Source organism: Heloderma suspectum, chromosome 1 (genome assembly GCF_057233095.1).
Source record: "Heloderma suspectum isolate Gila_16-S chromosome 1, 16-S_ref, whole genome shotgun sequence".
Taxonomy (NCBI): Eukaryota; Metazoa; Chordata; class Lepidosauria; order Squamata; family Helodermatidae; genus Heloderma; species Heloderma suspectum.
The window spans coordinates 244,572,828-244,591,447 of record NC_139458.1 but is presented as its reverse complement, the minus strand read 5'-3'; positions in this window follow the sequence as shown (position 1 = coordinate 244,591,447).

Below are 18,620 nucleotides of genomic sequence, written 5' to 3'. Positions count from 1 at the left end.
CAAATAAGGAATGCAAATGGCGGCGCCCATGTGCGCCGCCATTTGCGTACGTGCTTTTTTTTTCAGAGTCACCCGTGATAGGCTACGTAACGATCAACGTAGCCTATCACGGCTGACTTTGGAAATCTAGCCGTGATAGGCTACGTTAATTGTTACGTAGCCTATCACGGGTGTTTTTTTTTCCCCATTCACTTTTTCTTTTGCGGCCGGGGCGCTTCTCCCCGGCCTGAATTTTGGCCGGGCGAGGTGGGGCGCCTCCCCCCCCCAGCCTGAATTTTGGCCGGGCGAGGTGGGGCGCCTCCCCCCCCCAGCCTGAATTTTGGCCGGGCGAGGCGGGGTGCCTCCCCCCCTGGCCTGAACTTCGGGGGGAGAACCGAAGCGCCTCCCCCCCACCGAGAAGCAAGCTGCGGGACCAGGTAAGTGACTTTCATACATCAATACCAACTACGCCCTTATCTGGACAGCGATAGCCTAGCTACAGTTATCCATGCTCTGATAACTTCCCGTCTGGATTACTGCAATGCGTTATACGTGGGGCTACCTTTGAAAATGGTCTGGAAACTTCAGCTGGTCCAAAATAGGGCAGCAAGATTGTTAAGAGGGACTGGCCTGCGAGCTCATATTACGCCAGTACTTTTCCAGCTGCACTGGCTGCCAGTCCATTTCCGGGCCCGATTCAAAGTGCTGGTGTTAACATTCAAAGCCCTTAACGGCTTGGGGCCAGGTTACCTGAAGGATCGCCTCCTCCCATATGTGCCTGCCCGGATCTTAAGATCATTGTCAGCAGCCCTTCTCCGTGAGCCCCTGCCAAAGGAAGTGAGGCAGGTGGCTACTAGGAGGAGGGCTTTTTCTGCTGTGGCACCCCGGCTGTGGAATGAGCTCCCTAGTGAGGTTCGCCTGGCACCTACATTGTATTGCTTCTGGCGCCAGGTGAAGACCTTTTTATTTTCCCAGTCATTTTAGCATGTTAGCTTTTCAGACTTTTAGCTTTGGTGTTTTAAATCTGTATTTTAAACTCCTGCACTGCTGCTAGGTTTTATTGTGGTTGTATTGTTATATTGTGGTTTTAATGTTCTATATATTTTAAATTGTTTTATTGTGTGTTGTTTGGTTTTAATTTTTGTGAACTGCCCAGAGAGCTTCGGCTATTGGGTGGTATAGAAATAAATAAATAAATAAATAAATAAATCAACCCACATGCAGCGTTGGCGCATTCTGCTCCATGCTTATGATTATACACTTGTCTACAAACCAGGAAAGGCAAGAACTAATGCCGATGGATTGAGTCGGGTATCGCTTCAGATTCCAGATGTTGTTTTACCTCCTCTACTGGAAGTCTTGATGCCAGAAGCCCTTCCTAATCCACCTCTTCAGGCTGATCAAATTGCTAGGCTGACTGCTCAAGATCCTGTACTGGCTCGTGTTTTAACCTGGGTATGGAGGGGATGACCAGATGAGGAACTGCCAGAGGAATTTAAGCCATTCAAATGCTGCCAGCATGAGATGTCTGCCCATAAGGGATGTCTGCTATGGGGAAACTGTGTTGTTACTCCAGATAAAGGTCGTCAAACCATCTTGACCACACTGCATGCAGCTCATCCAGGGATTGTTCGCATGAAAGCATTGGCCAGGAGCTATGTCTGGGCCCGGTATTGACTCCGATATTGAAGAAAACTGTAAATGAGTAAAGTACTTGTCAAGCCACCAGGCACAATCCATCAAGGGTGCCTGTCTTTCGACAGGAAGTGACCAAGAAGCCTTGGTCAAGAATCTATATTGATTTTGAAGGACCATTTCAAGGGAAGAACTTCTTGATTGTGGTAGATTCTTACTCGAAGTGGCTTGCAGTAGTCTTAGTACCATCATAAACAGCCTCTGCAACAGTCACAGCACTGTGCCACTTATTTGCAACCCATGGGTTGCCGGCTACTCTAGTCTCAGACAGTGGGACTGCTTTCACATCTGCTGAATTTAAATCATTTGCAGACAAGAACCTTATTCGGGCTGTCACCATTGCACCTCATTGTCCCCGAGCAAATGGCCAAGCTGAACAGATGGTACAAACAACAAAAGTTGCCCTGAAGCACATTGTGGGAGGAGACTGGCCAACACGCCTTGCCAGGTTTCTCATTGCTCAGCATGTTACTCCATGTGCAACAACAGGGGACAGTCCTGCAGAGTTACTTATGGGGCGGCATCTAAAAACTTGCCTTGACCGTCTCCACCCAGATTTAGCTGAAGGCTTACAAAGCAAATGGGAGGAAGCTCTGGATGCTGCCTTCTCAGCTCCTACTCTCTGTTCATTTTCCCCACAAGATCAGGTGTTTGCTAGGAGCAACGGTGCTGGACCGAGGTGGGTTCCTTCCTCTATCACTGAGGTTACTGGACCTGTGTCATACAAGGTCCAGTGTGCAGATAGGTCAGTGTGCATTGCCATGTTGACCATCTGAGAAGGCATTCTGGCCAGAGTGGGTTGTCATCAGCAGAGGTGGCTGCTGAAGATCTATCTGGAACTGATGTGTTCCTCTCACCACCAGCTGAAGCACCAGAACCACTAAGTGATGTGAGCAATACTCCTTCCTTACTCATGGCAGTTGCTGAAAGAAAGTCATCTGAGCAATCTACACCTACTCGTGGAGTGCAGAGACCATGCTAGTTTATGCCAGTGCAGCGTAATTTACTTTAGAGCTAGTGTCGAATAGAATCCTGCATGTAGGCTCCCCACACAGTTTAGAACCCTAGTCTATGGATATAGAGCAGGTTCCCCGCTAGAGATGTTCCCCCCAACACACAAGGGCAGAGGGAGGCAGCAGGGGACACAATGACAGGGCCAGTGACACAGCTCTGCTCTCCCCCTCATACAGTTGCATTTCCGTGAAGCATAATTCATGAACAGGCCCTAGTTCTTTTAAACAGAGAGTTTTAGTCATTCTGGAAAGAGTGTGAACCCTCAGAACTGGATTTGTTCCATGCTTCAGTTTGATCTATCAGACATACAGACCTATTTTAAGATATTTGTGGAAATTAAAAAAAAAAAGCTGATCCCTTTTTGTCCTTAGGTTTTATAGCTGAAAGGATAAAGCTATTGTGATGTAACAAGGCAGTTATTCCTAATCTGTTTAATCTCTGTGGTTTATTCCTGTTGTTACAAGAGCTTCATCCGGGATTCAAACTCCACTTTCTCCGTTAATCTGTGGTTCTTCCTTTCTCACCATCTCTTTTCAGTAGCTCACTGAATCAAATAGCTTGTTTTCCAAAGGCAAGCAAGAGAGATGTAAAAAAGCTTTATTGTTGCATATTGTGCCATTTGCAGTTTTGGAGATATAATAATTATCTACTCTTTATAAACAGTGTTTCCTCAATTTTTCTACCTTCTGGGGATGCTTTCAACATTTACCTGTCTGCCAAAGAACCCCTGCACATTATATCAGCTTCTGACTGTGGCATATTCTAGGACGTATGGCCAGTTTATGAAGACTGCTGGGCAGGTTTATTGGGCTTCAAAATTGCCCTGAAAACTGTACATTGCAGGGAAAGATTGGAATTCATGGGCACGCTGTCTTTGGAGGAAGCTTCCTTTATTAATTAAACAAATACTCCCTTTACTAAAAAAAAAAAAATGCCCTTGATAGGTTTCCAAAACACCCACAGTGGGTTTTATACCGCCTGCCTGTAACAACAATAGTGTATCTTACATCCAGTGGTTATGGTAAGCCCAGCATGGGATATGTGAGTTTGCAACAGCTCCTAGTTTCTTTGAAATATTTGTGTAGGTTCTAGGTTGTGCTATGTATTCTGTACAACCCTATTCATATAGGGGGGCAAGCTGTATTGCAATTCCTAAAGCATTTACAATTGAATTAAATAATTAGATCATTGCCTTAGTAACCTAATAATTAATGTAATAATTACTTTAATAATATTTTATTTATTTAAAATATTTCTATACAATTCTTCACCAAAACTGGTTCTGGAATGGTTCCTAACACACACACATGCACACACTAGGGGTGGACGAAAGTCCCTTACCTGATCCCGCAACTTGCTTCGCGGTGGGGAGGAGGCGCTCCGTCCCTCCCTCCGAAATTCTGGGCGGGGGGGGAGGCGCCCAGTCCCTACCCCCCAAATTCTGGCCAGGGGGGAGGCGCCCCATCCCCCCAGCCAAAATTTTCGGCGTACCGATGAATGCTTTCATCGGTACGGCCAACCACCTGCTTACTTGATCCTTGCCCATCTTGGTTCATTATGAGCTGCAGAGAGAGACTGGATGAGGGGATCAAGGCGGTGGTGAACGCCTCCCTTGAGGAGGGAGTGATGCCATCAGCCCTCAAGGAGGCAGTGATAAGACCACTCTTAAAGAAGCCCTCCTTGGATCCTCAAGTTTTGAACAACTTTCGCCCAGTCTCAAATCTGCCATTTTGGGGCAAGGTGATTGAGCGGGTGGTGGCGGTGCAGTTGAAGGCACACTTGGAAGAAACTGATTATCTAGACCCATTTCAGTCGGGCTTCAGGCCTGGGCATGGGACAGAAACGGCCTTGGTCGCCTTGGTAGATGATATGAGGAGGGCTCTGGATAGGGGTGAATGCTCCTTCCTTGTTCTCCTCGACCTCTCAGCGGCTTTCGATACCGTTGACCACGGTATCCTCCTGGACCGCCTGGAGGGGTTGGGCATTGAGGACACTGTATTGCGGTGGTTCTGGTCCTTCCTCTCTGGCAGGTACCAGAGGGTAGCACTGGGAGGGTTCCATCCTCTCCCCGATGCTATTTAACATCTATGTGAAGCCTCTGGGGGCTATCATCAGGAGGTTTGGGGTGCAGTGTCATCAATATGCGGATGACACGTAGCTCTACCTCTCGTTTAAATCTTCACCAAGGTTGGCCGTAGAATCCCTGTCCAAATGTCTGGAGACGGTGAGTGGCTGGATGGGGAGGAATAGGCTGAAGCTGAACCCTGACAAGACCGAGGTACTTTTGGTAGGAGACAAGAGGAGGCTGGGGGATGTTGACCTGGTGTTGAATGGGGTACGGCTACCCTTGAAAGACCAGGTCTGCAGCCTGGGGGTCATTTTGGACTCCCAGCTGTCCATGGAGGCTCAGGTGTCAGCTGTGAGCTGGACAGCGCTGTATCAACTCCATCTGATACGGCAGCTGCGCCCCTTCCTTCCCGACCATCTGCTCCCATCGGTAGTACATGCCCTGGTCTCCTCTCGTTTAGACTACTGTAATGCGCTCTATGTGGGGTTACCCTTGAAGACGGTTCGGAAACTGCAGCTGGTACAGAACGCGGCGGCTCGCCTGATTAAAGGCAGCCGCCGGCGTGATCACATCACTCCAGTGCTGAAGGAGTTGCACTGGTTACCAGTTGTTTTCCAGGCCAAATTCAAGGTGTTGGTTTTGACCTTTCAAACCCTATATGGTTCCGGCCCAGCCTATCTTAAGGAGCGCCTCCAGCAGCACCAGACAGGCCGCTTAACAAGATCAGCCTTGGATGGCCTTCTCTCTGTCCCATCAGCCAGGACAGCTAGACTGGTGGGGACGAGGGAGAAGGCCTTTTCTATGGTGGCCCCCACTCTGTGGAACTCCCTCCCTAGGGAACTCCGTCATGCCTCCTCTTTAATGAGCTTCCGTCGTGCATTAAAAACGTTGTTCAGGCAGGCATTTGGGGTGGGTTAGGGTATTTTAGAAAATGTTTCTATTGTAGAATTTTATTGTTTTAAACTGTTTTTATTGTATGTTGTACATCGCCCAGAGTGGCTGGGTGACCAGCCAGATGGGTGATTAATAAATTTAATAATAAATAAATAAATAAATAAAATTCTGGCCGGGGGGGAGGCGCCCCATCCCTCCGGCCGCGAAACCTTCTCTCCTGCCGGGACGCAAATGGCGGCGGCCGTAGCCACTGCCATTTGCGTCCCTGCAGTCAACCATGATAGGCTATGTAAATGTTTACGTAGCCTATCACGGCTGACTCTGAAAAAAAAAAAAAGCGCATACGCAAATGGCGGTGCCCATGGGCGCTGCCATTTGCGTATGCGCTTTTTTTTTTTTTTCAAAGTCAGCCGTGATAGGCTACGTAAACATTTACGTAGCCTATCATGGTGTTTTTTGAAAATCTAGCCATGATAGGCTACGTAAATCTTTACATGGCCTATCACGTTTGTTGTTTCTTGTTTTTTTACTTGGAAATGGCGGTGGCGGCAGCCGGTCAGAAGACCGGCCGCCGCAGCCGCCAAACCGCAGCCAGGAGCCGCCGCCACCAGGGACATTCTCACAAGGTAAGTCCCATCCCGGGGGGGGGGCAGACTGTTTCTCCACCAATTTCGGAGGGCTGAATGCGTTGGCATTTGGCCTCCCGGAGATTCGTGGAGAAATTCTCTGACATCCCTAGTACACACACATGTAGAGAGAGAAAGAGTCCCTAACACATTTGTAATACAGTTTTATAACATATTGACAATGTAATTGCTTATCACTGGGATCTTCTGAAACTGGGAAGAGGTAACAAGCAGGGTACTGCAGGGCTCAGTCCTGGGCCCAGTGCTCTTCAACATTTTTATTAATGACTTGGATGAGCAGGTGCAGGGAATGCTTATAAAATTTGCAGATGACACAAAATTGGGCGGGATATAGCTAATACCTTGGAAGATAGAAACAAAATTCAAAATGATCCTGATAGACTGGAGTGCTGGGCAGAAAACAACAGAATGATATTTAATAGGGATAAATGCCAGGTTCTGCACCTAGGAAAAAGAAACCAAATGCACAAGTTGCAAGTTACTTGGGAGATACTTGGCTCAACAATACTACAAGAAGGATCTTGGAATAGTTGTAGATCACAAGCTGAATATGAGCCAACAATGTGATGTGGCTGCAAAAAAGGCAAATGCTATTTTGGGCTGCATTAATAGAAGTAAAGCGTCCAAATCACATGAAGTACGAGTTAGGCCTAGTACTAGTCAGCACTGGTTAGGCCTCATCTTGAGTATTGTGTCCAGTTCTGGGCACCACACTTTAAGAAGGATACAGACAAACTGGAGAGGGTTCAGAAGAGGGCAACGAAGATGATCAGGGGACTGGAAACAAAGCCTGATGAGGACAGACTGAAGGAACCGGGCATGTTTAGCCTTGAGAAGAGAAGACTGAGGGGAGATAGGATAGCGCTGTTCAAGTACTTGAAAGGTTGTCACAGAGAGGAAGGCCAGGATCTCTTCTCGATCATCCCAGAGTGCAGGACACGGAATAATGGGCTCAAGTTATAGGAATCCAGATTCTGGCTGAACATCAGGAAAAACCTCCTGACTGTTAGAGCAATGTGACAATGGAACCAATGACCTAGGGAGGTGGTGGGCTCTCCCACACTGGAGGCATTCAAGATGAAGCTGGGCAGCCATCTGTCAGAGATGCTTTGACTTGGATTCCTGCATGAGCAGGGGGTTGGACTCAATGGTCTTATAGGCCCCTTCCAACCCTACTATTCTATGATTCTGTGAATAATGTATAAGATACTGGTTTTATTTGGGACAGGTAAAAGGAAGTACTTCTTCACACAGTGGAAGTGATACCACAAACTATAGAATTCCCTACTATAAAATGTACTGATGGCCCCCAATTTGGATGGGATTAGACAAATTCATGGAGGATAAAGCTATCAGTGGCTACTAGTCCTGATAGCTATATCCTACCTCCAGTTTCAGAGGCAGTATGCCTATGAACACGATTTGATGAAAAACACAACTGGGAGGGTGCTGTTACACTAATGTCCTACTTGCGGGTTTCCCCACAGGCAGCTGGTTGGCTACTGTGTGAACAGAATGCTGGACTAGATGGACCCTTGGTCTGATCCAGCAGGGCTCAATATGTTATTACCCCCCCCCCGAGGCCTTGGATTGGGGTGGACTTTAAATCCTATTAAATAATTCAAACCCATCAAATGTAGTTGATCCAAACAGCCTGATTTGTTTTTACAAGCTCTAAAATAAAAGTTCTTATGGTAATTAGCAACCAGTATGGTCGATCAGAGAGGAAAAACAACATTCTATAGCAAGCGATTGGGGAAAATTGGCCACTGATCTAAATAAGCTAGGAAGTTCTAATGTCATTCAAGGAAGATTTGGCCATCAGCATGAACATAATATTACTTAGGATAATATAGGCATTATTTTTATACAAATATTGATACTAATACGAAAAGAAGATGGCAGGAGACATATTGGTGATAATGGACAGTATCAAGCAGGTCATTGAGCAAGCGGGGGCCACTGCCGATTGGGTTCCGCAAGTGGCATTAACTGAGTGTGCAAGAGGGATTTAGCACTTCCTGTAGAAACCAGAAATGAGTGGAAATGGTCATTTCCAGAACGGGGCAGGTTGGCAGAGTTTTCATAAGGGAAATGAGTGTTTCTGCTTGGTTTGGTGCTTCCTAAAGGAAGTACTAAATCCCTGTTGTGCAAGCGGTGGTCCCCACTTGTGGAAAAGAATCAGCAGTGGGCCCCCCTTGTGGAGCAGCCTGCTTGTATTTGCCCAATAGCAGCAAAAGTCTCAAGAAAGGATGGATTCAGATTACCATTCTAAGCTGTTGAGGTGAAGCCACCACAAAGTCATCTTCTTTTTTCTAAGGGCTCCTTCACGTGGTGCTTTTACACTGCGATTGAGATGGCTCCTTCACGGATGTTTCCGGGCTCTTTACATGACGCCGTGATCATTCAAGGTGTCTCCTGCACTAATTGCCCTTTGTTCCATTTTTAAATAGATCGCAGATAGAGGGAAAGTGGCTAGAAGAGGAATGAGATCGATGAACGATAATGGAAGACTCAGATACGGGGAGAAGGAGGGGGAAGAGGGTGGGGGGAAAGGAAGGATGTGAAAAAGGGAGTCGTTGTGATCCTGCACTTAAAACGGAAGCAGAAAGCCCCATTTTAAATACAGGATTTTAGGCTGGTGTAGAGATGCCCTAAGAAGGAGTCACAATCACATTATATATCGAGATCATAACCTGAGGTTTTCCGTTGAATCATAAGCCCCTAAAACAACACCAAGTTAACATTACATGTCAAAATCAACCTACATTTCAAAGGTTTTCCATCAAGTGTTGCAGGCCACAATTTTGCTATCTATACTGTTTTGTGCTTGTGGTGATGAGTAGGGATATTAGAGAAATCCACTGCGTATTCAAATGAGGCTGGATTCTTTGGAATCCGGCCTCAGGAATCCATGGCGGATCAGCCCCACTTACCTCCTTTCCTGGAGGATTCCACACAGGATGGCATGACTGCTTGTTTCACTGGGAGCCATTTGCCTCTGTGCTGATTGCCATTAAAAAAAAAAAAAAAGGCGATCGGTAGGATGTCCCCATAGACTTATACACAAAATAGAGCTGTGAATCTTGCGTATAAGTCTACACAGACTTTTTAAAGATGGCAATCAGCGCGGAGGTGAGAAGGGATACAGTTGATTCAGGTAAGCAGTGGCCCTTGGCTCTGCGGAATCCACGTGGAGCGGAACCACTCCGTGAGGATTCCAGGTGGGAGGAACGGATTGCCTCCCCCCCACCCCATGGATTCCCCACTGGAACGGATGGTGGGGAATCCGTACATCCCTAGTCATGAAGTATTTTATAGTGATTGGCTGAGCTGTTGTGGTACAGAATGCTGAGGAAACTAAACAGCTTGTGGTCCATCTTCTGTGAGGAAAAGGAAAGTTGTCAGTTTGACTGAGATTAAAACTGCACACATGGGAAGGGTGAGAAGGGTTAGCAAAACTACACATGGGACTTGGAGTCAGGAAAGATTCTGAACTACTAGCAGAAAAAGTGGGCAGTCAAGGGAGATTCGAATCTGAGGGCTGTTGGCCAGGATTCCAATGGGGGATTGCATTGCTAGTTGTTGAATCTAGGCCCTGGCCACAAATTTTCCCACTTATAGCTTCTACTGTCCCTGCAGCATTATGACCTGGCAACCTTGAGAGGGCATAGAGGGAAAAAGGCAATGGTGGAAGAAGCTGAATTTCACATATTTATTGTTTGAACTAATTAGCCAAATAATAATCTCTGACATGTCAAAGCATTTGTACAACCCCATTACTATGCGGTGGTGGCTTCACCACATTAGCCACTACTCCAGAATTGTCATCTGAATTCCCCCTTAGAGCCTTTCCATTGACTTCAACAGACACAGGATCTGGCTGTTAGGCACAGTTCAAGAGTTGGCCTCTGCATTTACCACATCCTTCCTTACGTTAACACCAGTGATTGAGCCACCCTTTTGTCAGGCTGCCGCAAGGTTTATATCATCATGCACACATCAGTTATGTCCGTTACTCACCTTCTAACAATCTCAGACCCTTACAAGCTTTCACAAAAGGTTTTCCAATAGGCAGCCTGAAATGGCATGGAATGACAAACACTGGAAACCTTCTCCTCCCACTTTAATGGCAGAAGACATTAAATCCAACCTGCTTTTATGATGTTGTCATTACATCTTTCAAATCCCATTGAATAATCCCAATACATGGCACAGTTCTACTTGAAAGAGCCTGTTGTCTGGCAGCAAGAGAGAAACAATGAGCCCTATTTAATGAGATTAGTTACAATAAATGGGAAAGTGTTCTTTTCTTTTCTTTTTTTTGAGGCTGTTAAAGCAATGGGGCTTTATCTTTATTCTTCCACCCGTGCGGCATAAGGCACACCTTTTTCTGGAGACTTGCCATCCTTTTTAGTTTAGACTTGATAGCTGACTGTGCGTGAGTGTGTGCGTGCGTGCGTGTATGAGTACACCCACTTGACTTTACAACTGCACGGTCTGTTGTGTAATTCATTTCCCTGTTTTAAAAAATGCTTTGCTATACCAGACTTGCTCTCCCTTTGTAATTTGATCACACACAATTATACCATCTACTATAATTCTACTCCTAGGCACGATTCCCCTCCCACTTTCCTTTAGCAACGCAGGTTTTATTGCAAGCACTTATGACCTTTGCCAAAAGTGAATACTTTGCAAGTCTACTGGATTCTGTAGATATCAAGCAGGGTGGAGGTAAAGAAAGCAGCAGCAGCAGAAGGCTGGTGTTCCCTAGCCAGTATTGTTAAGAAGAGTAAGGTTGTGCTGACATATTCAGAGACATTTTGCTAATCCTATTGAAACACTTGCTTTTTTGGAGATTCCTCAAACATTTTGACCAAGCAGGAATCTCCAAAATTGTCTTTTGATTGCACTTTTGGTGAGAACTTAGTGGAATTTAGTGGAAACTTAGCCCCCCCCCCCCCCCGTGTTGCTAGTTTTATCAAAACTCTTTATTTCACTCAAAATTTCTAGGACCTTTGAATCACCCAGAAATTTCCCTTTAGGTGAATTTTGGCGTAAACTCTAGTTAAAAGCAGTTGTGTATATACAATGTCAATAGAATAGAATAAGAATATATATTACACCAATGCCAACATTAGACGTATTTGCTAAGGATGTGCATTTTTTTTCCAGAAAAAGATACAAAAACGTCCCATTTGTGTTTAATTCAGAATTAATAAATATGAATTAAAATGAATCTAAATCAACTACAAAATCAACAAGAAATTGTATTATTTCACATTTCTCTTTAGTGTTTACTTTTATTAGGAATTGTTGTGCTTTAATGTAATGGTTTGATTGGAAAAAGTTGACACAATGCGCCAAAAGTTCAGGAAGGAAGGCGATCAGCTCTCAAAGGGACAGGGATGTTTTCCAAAGTGCACCAGGAATATTTTCCTCTCATTTATATCAAAATGTCTCCACTCATCTGGTTGATGTTCTTCCCCATCACCCCAATGCAGACCATCCCCCCCCCCCCCGTCCTTGCCCCTAAAACACCTGCTAGATGAAGAGGACTTGGTCTCATATTGAATGTAATGGGGTTTGTTTTTAAGGGGGACATTTCTTACCTTTGCCCATAAGATGGGCTCTCTATCTCCAATCTTTTTCAAAATGTGGCAAATCCAGTGCCCAGATGGACTTCTAGAATCATGGAAAATTTCATGCTGTTTGGAGGCAGAACTCCAGAGTTATAGTCTAAAGGATTATAGAGAAGGCTAATTAACCCATACTGCATTCTTATACATGTTTACCTGGGTTTAAGCCCCATTGACTATGATGGGCCATATTTCTGCATTACCACTGAACCGTTGACTCAGGTTTGCAAGCCCAGAGAAATTTAAACATCCCCCCTGCCCGACACTGGCACCCCTTGTCAAATATTTCTGAAGCTTGACAAATATGATGCCCTTGTGGAATATTATAAAGCCTGCAAATTTCTTGCCGTTTGGCTTCAGACCTCCAAAGTTATAGGTGACAGATATTGGCCTCACCTGTTGTTGAGAGTAATGTGATGTTGATTGGATGTCACTCTTTTTTAAATGTGTTGCGGCACTGGCTGATTCCGCTTCACTCCTCCCTCCCCTTCCCCAATCAGGGAATGAAGAGAAGCTAGCATGTGGCTCTTCAAGGCACCAGCTGAGTCCCTCAATTAGCCTATCCTACAGGGTTATCCATGGACTTGAGCACGCTCCGGGAGAGAGCGCAGGACAGGAAGGCCTGGTGTGCTATGGTCCATGGGGTCAGGAAGAGTCGGACACGACTGAACGACTGAACAACAACAACAACAACAACAGGGTTATCCCTGTAAGATAGGTTAGTCTAAGAAAAGGTGCCTTGCTGAAATCTGCTTACTGACCATCAAAGCTGGGTAGCAATTGGCCTATAGTGTAAGTCCTGTAACATGCTACCGCACTTGCTTTTGAAAAGTAACCAGCTAGGATGTCAGATATTGTACATCTCATTTCAAGTTACTCCATGCTCCTTAGTTCCCAGGTGGAGCATGTCCAGGTAGTAATCTGAGTCTGCACTGAGCACCATAAGCTAATTTCAGGGCCAGTACATTCATAAATACTACAGGAGAGGGGATGTTTACCTCACCATGGAACAGCTGCAAGCAGTCCTTACACATCACCATCTAAGAAGGGTGTTTGGGCGAATGGTGTGACTTCCAGGTCATCCTCAGAGCCCCAATACATCTCATTTCAGAAGTTAAACAATGCTAGAACATACACACACAAGTCCTTGCTTTTGAAATTATGATTTGGCACAGTTTTTAGTCTAGAAATAATTTGGGTTGCCAGAAAAAATAGAAAAAAATAGAAAAAATAGAAAAAAGAGCGCACCAGCCATCCATATGCAATCCAACACACACACACACACACACACACACATCAATTTACAGGTTTGGCTTGGTTTGCAATTTATTTAGCACAGGGATTGGCTATGTTATTTCTAAAATACATTTGTTAAAACAAACAAATCCACACATGTATTCTTAAAGTATGCAATATTCTTCTCTCTGTTAATTTAGCAAGGCTGGACCATTTGATTTGATGCATATCTATTCAGTTCCAGTTCCTCCGATAGACTTAAAAGGACTAAAATGCTGAACCAGATGGGTAGAGAAAAGCATAAAAATATTTTGATGCCAGGTCAGGACAGCTGTGCTAAGCTAAACTGCCAGCGCCCACTAGTCTGTGGCCTGGAAAGCCATTATGGAAATCAGGCCCAATAAATTATTTGCTTTGAGGCCTCTCTTCCTATATAGAGTAACTGTTCATTGTCCTACCAATAAAAAAGGAAAGATTTAGAAAGACCAAAATAGCCAGTAATTAGTTTTCTATTTCCTGTTATAAAAATTGGACATGACTGAAGGGCTGAGTCATTTGTATCATTTTCAAAAGAGGGACTGTTGTTTCTCTTATAGCTCTCCCTTTTAATGCTGGGCATAATTTTAACATCCCAATTTCTCTGATCGCCATAATTGGAGACAAAGAGGATATAGGAAATAGGAGTGTGAAACTAAAAAGGCTTCCAGTTTTATGTGAAATGACAAGTGAAGCCCAGGAAGAAGAAAAATCATAATGTGTGGAAGGAAGTTCTTTCTTTCCAAGAGAAAATCTTCCTTCCTTTTGGCAAGGAAACAAATAATCAATAACAACAACAAGAGGGCATTGATTGTTGTGTAGAAATGTACTTAGTGGGTCCATGATGCACCAGGCAAGAGGAATCACATTACAGATGCTTCTCTCTAACACATTTTCCCTTTGAATGGGAGGAACTATCTGAAAATTAATGAGTCTTATTAATGTAAATTGCACTGCACTATCAGACATAAATATCCCAATACCAATGGGGCCCATTACCATTAACATTGGAAATGATCAACAAATAAAATGGTTAAGACTGCAACGCAGGCATTACTGGACAAATTGACTACTCTCTGCACGAGGCTCATGACTGTGTCTGGCTGTTCAGCTTCATTTCGCTGCGAGACATACCAAGCCATGATGTTAAGTACAGCTGAGGCTGTTTTTCAGGAAATTATCTTTTGTCTATTGAAAAGGGTGGTGGGGTGAACATGAATGTGGGCAGCCTATATATTCTAACAGGCGACTGACAGGAAGCTTTCATATATGTCACCAGGGATGCAGATGGGTGTATATCTGTGTGCATGCATGCATGCATGCAAGCATGGAGGGAGGGAGCGAGGGAGGGAGCGAGGGAGCGAGAGCTTGTACAGGGCATCTCCGTGCTTGTGCAGATATATTACAGCCCGCTGTGGGATCCTTGGCAGTGAAGGCTGGGTCACCCGGTGACAGCAGTGGAGTGACCACAACAGTGTCCTCAAGTGCACCACTTTCTTTTCTCTGTAGAATATATATGGCAATGACAATTTTATGGGACAAAGTGAAAGGGTGCACTTGGAGATACCATTGGGATGGAGGCTAAACCTGCTTCTTACCCCATCATTGAGAAGCAAGCCTGTTTTTATCTCCATAGCTCCATCCTGGATTATGTTTTGATTTATTTAAAGCATTTATATTCCACCTTTCCACTGCTGCTGAAGTAGCTCACAGCATCACGTTAAAACAATTTCATTTAATAACGCATACTAAAAGTAAATGGTAAAACTATCAATGCTAAAACAGCAACACCATAAAACTCAAAGAAATATCCCCCTATATCTAATCAAAGGTCTTCTGGAACAGATAGACTTTACAGGAGCATCAAAAGGCCAAGAGGCAGGAACAACATAAACCTTTTAAGGGAACTAATTCAAGAAAGCTGGGGCAACCACTGAGGAAGCCCTGCTCCTGTTGTTGACGACAATTTAATATCCCAAAAGGAGGGTACTCTGAGTGGGGCTCTTGATGAAGACCTGAAAGGGCATTGCATGCATAAAATTTGGCAGTCTCTAAGATATGTCAGTACTATGCTGTGAAGTGTTTTAGAACCAGTACCTTTAAACTGAGCTCAAATGCTCATTCCCTCCTGCCAACATGTTCAGAAGCTGCTTGCTAGTAAGTGTAGAACGCAGTAGCCTTCGACATTGCCTGCAACTTCTGAACCAGTCCGACGTAAAGCATAATGCAGTAGTTAATCTTCAAGGTTACAAAGTCAAGACTAACTGTCATGAAGTTTTAGTTCTCCACAAAGGAACAAGTCAGCATATCTGATATAACTCATAAAGTGAACCCCTGGCCAGTGCTAGAGGAGGATCCAAGAAGATGCATACCAGTTCTGCTAGAGCAACAGATACACCATCGTTAGCAGGTAGATTGCACAGTCTCTTGCATTCAGCCTTCTACCCAACATCTCTTCTGTCTTGTCTCTATTCCTCTTACAACATATTGAGAACTAACAGATAGAGAGAGATCCCATCCCTTCTCTAAGGAATATATGGGCAACCTGCAGTCCTTGGTCTGCAGAGCCCTGGCATACCTTGCCCACTGCCCAGCAGATCAGCCATTAGCTGGGGGCAGAGAACTGATCCTTGTTTCTCTCCTGCTACTAGCAGTGGGGAAACAGCAATCTGGATCAGGATTGCTGAAGGGGAGAGATTCAAGCCTCACCGCCTCCCAGAGATCCCTATGCAGAGATCTTTGTTTCTTCACTGCGTGCTGAAATGTAGGTGAATGGGGTGGGGAAGTGAGTGTGTGGATGTGTGCGCATGTATATGTGCATTTATATCTGCATGTGTTTATGTGTGTGTGTGTGTGTCTATGTATGAACATGTGGGTATGCAGCCCACCATCCAGCAATGCTCGAGCCTCAGGCTCCTCCGAGGACGAAGGGGAATGGCAGGCTCCAGACCCGGGGGAAGGGACTCGCACAGAAGCGGCCGCCACCCCCTGTGGAGGGGCCATGTCTGGCTGCAGCCCCTCCGGAGGGTTCAGAGGGCAACGTTCCACTGACCTCAGCAGAGCGAAGGCGGCTTCATGTAACAGAACCACGGAGGCCTCTGCCCTTTTGAGGCAGAGAGGCTCCCAGAGGCCAGAGGACTGATTGCCAGCAGCTGTTTCAGGAATCAGGACACTGCCATTAAAAGCAGAAAGCAGGCAGGGACAACGCTGCAGAACAACGTCGTTTCCACGCGCCGGATCTCATCAGCCCCACCTCGACCCCGACCCTCAGCCTTGCTCATGAATCCCTGTGTTTAGACCTTGGACTGGAAAAAGGACCTCTCTCTGCCATGATAAAAAATGATAAAAATGATAAAAAACCATGATAGGCTACGTAAATGTTTACGTAGCCTATCACGGCTGACTTAACAACAACAACAACAACGCGCGTACGCAAATGGTGGCAGCCACGGCCACTGCCATTTGCATACGCGTGTTGTTGTTGTGTGTTTTTTTTCAAGTCAACCATGATATGCTACGTAAACATTTACGTAGCCTATCACGGCTGACTGCAGGGACGCAAACGGATTCGTCCATCTTGGATTCATCTTGGATTCGTTGAACTGGTAAAGCTCCCCCTGCCCCGCCCTAGCCTCCTCCTTCCCTAGCCTTGGACAGGTTTACGACCCAGCTTATCAGTCAGTGAGTTATTGCCGCTGTTTGCTGGCCAGCTGCAGGCAGCCAGCAAGAACTGACACCTGCTGACCAATTCACATCCCAGCCTGAGTGCTGGGTGGCCCTAAAGGGGAGGCTTTGGCCAGAGCATGGGGTTGACCATGCCACAATGTAGGCAATTCACATGTTTCCCCCATGCTCCCCTGGGAGTGGCACCAGCATGCCATCCCCCCAGGGATCCCCCTTCTGCTGGGGAGTGGGGTGTGTACCCCCTTTCCCCTTGACTTGGATGCAGCCCAATGCCATCCGCCACAAGAGGTGGGCATTGCTTCCGCGTGCCTCACCACCTGCCTCACTGCAGCTGCAACCAATTCAGAAGTGGCCTATGGATGTTGTGAAGCCAGGCCTCCTGGCCCACGTCCAAGAGGTGAACTCCATAAGGCCAGAACAACTCTTGTCGATTAAAGGTGATGTCCAGCTACTGAATGAAATGGCTTCCCAACTCCTTCACACAGTGGCCCATGGCCTTGTTTACCTTCTTCCGGGCTCCCTTTCACTGTCCCCGAATCTATGGTCCCCCGCCATACCTGCCATTGCAACAGGTTAGATCTAGGAATGTCAGAGAATTCCGCCACGGATCTCGGGGAGGCCGAATGCCAGCGCATTCGGCCCCCCAAAATCAGTGGCGGAATGGTCTGCCACCCGCCCCCCCGGGACTAGACTTACCTGGGGCAGATCTTCCTGGCAGCGGTGGCAGTGGCTGCGGTGGCGGTTCGGCGGCGGTGGCGGCTGCAGCGGCCGGTCTTCCGACCGGCTGCCGCCACTGCCATTTCCAGTTTTAAAAAAAAAAACACACACGTGATAGGCTACGTAAATGTTTACGTAGCCTATCACGGCTGACTTAAAAGCAACAACAACAACAACGCGCGTACGCAAATGGTGGCAGCCACGGCCGCCGCCATTTGCGTACACGCGTTGTTGTTGTGTGTGTTTTTTTAAGACAGCCATGATAGGCTACGTAAACATTTACGTAGCCTATCACGGCTGACTGCAGGGACGCAAACGGCGGCGGCTATGGCCGCCGCCATTTGTGTCCCTGCTAGCCAGCGGCCGGATGTCCGGCTGCTGGCAGAGCCGGCCGGCAGCTCCGCAGAATCCCTGCGGAGCACAGCTGGCCGGCCAGGATTCCGGGGAGGGAGGAACGGATCGCCTCCCCCCCCGTCCAGGATTCCGGGGGTAGGGACGGAGCGCCTCCCCTCCCACCATCAACATAATCCGAGAAAGGTAAGTGCCTTTCGTACATCCCTAGTTAGATCACATGATGTCAGTGTCAAGGAATTGCCACTGTACTTCTGTCAGGTCTTGCCGTGCCTTGCATGTGTGGTTCAAACCCTTGCGCTGCCCCAAGTCATTTCCTCCCAACTGTATGATGACCAGATCTGGTGGGGCTTGCCTCTTGGCTTCTTGTCACAGCATTGGCTTGAGTCCTTCCCACAGTATCCCCCGTCTTCCCAGCCACGTGACCTTCACTCTTTCCTTCAGCCTTAGGTGGCACCCCCGCTGCTGGTCCCTGACTTGCAGGCGCCTGCTGTGCCTGCGGGCTAAGTTGCTCCATACATGCTGCTTCCCGAGTCAGGGCTTGGATACACCCTTCAGCATTGTGTGGGTCTCAGCCTCAAGGTTTGCTTCTCTGCGGCGGATACTCACTGTTGCTGTTCCTCTCTGGAGTGTGTTCTTGCCTGCAGCCCACCGCCGTGC